Source organism: Mus caroli, chromosome 12, assembly GCF_900094665.2.
Source record: "Mus caroli chromosome 12, CAROLI_EIJ_v1.1, whole genome shotgun sequence".
NCBI classification, from domain to species: domain Eukaryota; kingdom Metazoa; phylum Chordata; class Mammalia; order Rodentia; family Muridae; genus Mus; species Mus caroli.
In genome coordinates this window covers 1,549,779-1,552,380 of record NC_034581.1, presented here as the reverse complement: position 1 = coordinate 1,552,380, position 2,602 = coordinate 1,549,779, and the positions used below count along the sequence as shown (strand labels likewise).

Sequence of the window (2,602 nt, the reverse complement as noted above, 5' to 3'; positions counted from 1 at the left end):
CCAGTCTATTTGCAGTTCTGTAGGCTTCTTGTATGTTCATGGGCATCTCTTTCTTTAGGTTTGGGAAGTTTTCTTCTATAATTTTGTTGAAGATATTTGCTGATGCCCTCGTTCTTAAGAGAACTTGCTGCAATTTCAGGGGACCCAGTTTGATTCCTATGCCAGGTGCCTCACAACTGCCTGTAACTCCAGCTCCAGGATCGAATGCTTTCTTCTAGCCTCCAAGGGACACACACACACACACACACACACACCCATGACACATGTATACAGACACATATATGCATAAATAAAAATAAATATAAAAAATATTTTGTTAAATCACGTTCCTTTAGCATAGCAAACCATTGAAATATTTGACAAATGAAAGCACATGGAAGAAACTTCTGCTCTATGGTGAAATAAAGTATGGCTGCTACATTGAGAGCAGAGCAGGCTAGTTTTGTTCTTTTTCTGAGACAACGTTTTTACCTGAAAGAATGGTTTACAAACCATGGTTATTAAATTTTGTCTGGTTGGCAGACATTTTCTGGAAAATGAACGAAGTGATGATAACAATGTTCACTACTAATGACAAGATGTAACTTTCCAACAGACATTTGACTTTTGGAAAATTCACACATCTGACTACCTAGACTGTGTTGGCTAGGCAGTCAATACTATTAGTGAATGTGAGCCTTGGTATTCTATAATGAGATGTATAAGCTCTTGGAAGACCTTATATGCCTCAGACTATAATCCTCCCAGATAACCAATTCATTCTGCTTTGAAGTCATACACAGGGAAAAGATTCATTCTCAATGTTTTCTGGTGTGTGTTTAGATTAAATATCATGACTAACATATAGGAAACTTGGAGATGGAGCAAGGACTCAGTGGTTAAGAACACTGGCTGCTTTTCCCCACTTTCTCCTCTATAAGTTTCAGTATCTCTGGTTTTATGTGGAGTTCCTTGATCCACTTAGACTTGACCTTAGTACAAGGAGATAAGAATGGATCAATTCGCATTCTTCTATATGATAACTGCCATTTGTTGAAAATGCTGTCTTTTTTCCACTGGTTTTACCTCCCTAGTCAAAGATCAAGTGACCATAGGTATGTGGGTTCATTTCTGGGTCTTCAATTCTATTCCATTGGTCTACCTGTCTGTTCCTATACCAGTACCATGCAGTCTTTATCACAATTGTTCTGTAGTACAGCTGATATAGCTGTCTCTTGTTAGGCCATGCCAGTGCCTGGCAAATACAGAAGTGGATGCTCACAGACATCTATTGGATGGAACACAGGGCCCCCAATGAAGGAGCTAGAGAAAGTACCCAAGGAGCTGAAGGGGTCTGCAACCCTATAGGTGGAACAACAAAACCCCCAGAGCTCATATCTCTAGCTGCATATGTAGCAGAAGATGACCTAGGCAACCATCATTGGGAAGAGGGGCCCCTTGGTCTTTTGAACTTTATATGCCCCAGTACAGGGGAAACATCAGGGCCAAGAAGTGGGAGTGGGTGGGTAGGGGAGCAGGGAGGTGGAGGGTGTACGGGACTTTCGGGATAGCATTTGAAATATAAATGAAGTAAATACCTAATAAAAAATTGAAAACAAAAACCACTGGCTGCAAGTACTCTCTCAGAGGACATGACTTGATTATCAGCATACACATGGCAGCTTATAATTGTCTATAATTCCAGTACCATTGGATCTGATGCTTGGTACCTTTGTAGGTACCAAGTAAACACATGTCAATATATCATGCAGACAGAATATCCATACACATAAAATAAAATAAAAGTAAAAATAAGCAAAAAGGAAACAATCATTTGTTAACTTTGGTTTTTTTTTTTTTTTTTTTGAGACAGGGTTTCTCTGTGTAGCCCTGGCTGTCCTGGAACTCAATCTGTAGACCAGGCTGACCTCAAATTCAGAAACCCACCTGCCTCTGTCTCCCAAGTGCTGGGATCAAAGGCGTGTGCCACCACTGCCTGGCGCATTTGTTAACTTTGAATAAAGTGTCAAATAAAAATATTCACACTGGGCAATGTGAGGTGGATCTGCAGAGAAGACTGCTTGCCACACAAGCCTGACAACCTTACTTCAGTCCCTGAGGTCACCATGGAAGATAACCATTCCTGAAAGTTGACTTCTGACCTCCATATGTGTACCAGTACTTAGAAAATACAAACACATAGTTATTAAAGAGAATATCCACAGTGATGTGTGAATGCTGTTAAAATGCTTTTTTCCTAATATGCATGCTATGTGCATTTTTTAGCTTGTTCAACTACAACAAATCAAAGCAGATTATATGCAGAAACAAGACTAAAAAACTTTTATTTTAAGCAAGACATTAAAGAAAATTACAAAAATATAAAACAGTATTATTTAAGTTTTTGTTTTGGAAAATACAATTTTAAAATAAAAGATATTTCAAATATGATAAAATTATTTTTAACTAATAAAATATTTATTAGTCTTAATTTCAAATATATATATATATATATATATATATATAGTCTCAAACATCAACATATCTAAATGATAGAAATACAAGTTCTTTGGAGCTATCAACAATTCTTTATGGTTTATTTCTTACATATGGAAAAATAATA

At 37.3% G+C, this 2,602-nt stretch overlaps 1 protein-coding gene across 3 annotated transcripts in view; it reads left to right on the top strand.

Moving 5' to 3' along the window:
* The window catches only part of LOC110307434 (protein FAM228B), a 31,422-nt gene that overhangs the window by 18,209 nt on the left and 10,611 nt on the right, over window positions 1-2,602 (top strand). The window lies entirely within an intron of this gene.